Source organism: Arachis duranensis, chromosome 3 (assembly GCF_000817695.3).
Source record: "Arachis duranensis cultivar V14167 chromosome 3, aradu.V14167.gnm2.J7QH, whole genome shotgun sequence".
Classification (NCBI taxonomy): Eukaryota; Viridiplantae; Streptophyta; class Magnoliopsida; order Fabales; family Fabaceae; genus Arachis; species Arachis duranensis.
This window is the reverse complement of record NC_029774.3, coordinates 57,855,351-57,855,711: the sequence shown is the minus strand read 5'-3', so window position 1 is coordinate 57,855,711 and position 361 is coordinate 57,855,351.

Here is a 361-nt window from a genome sequence, read left to right as displayed (position 1 = left end):
AGAAGGTGATCCCCGAGGTCCCTTTTTTACTCAAAAAGAGTGAATATCCGGAGATCCGACATGAGATCCGAAGAAGAGGTTGGGAAGTTCTTACAAACCCCATTCAACAAGTCGGAATCTTAATGGTTCAAGAGTTCTATGCCAATGCATGGATCACCAAGAACCATGATCAAAGTGTGAACCCGGATCCAAAGAATTGGCTTACTATGGTTCGGGGGAAATACTTGGAGTTTAGTCCGGAAAATGTAAGGTTGGCATTCAACTTGCCCATGATGCAAGGAGATGAACATCCTTACACTAGAAGGGTCAACTTTGATCAAAGATTGGACCAAGTCCTCATAGACATTTGTGAAGAGGGCGC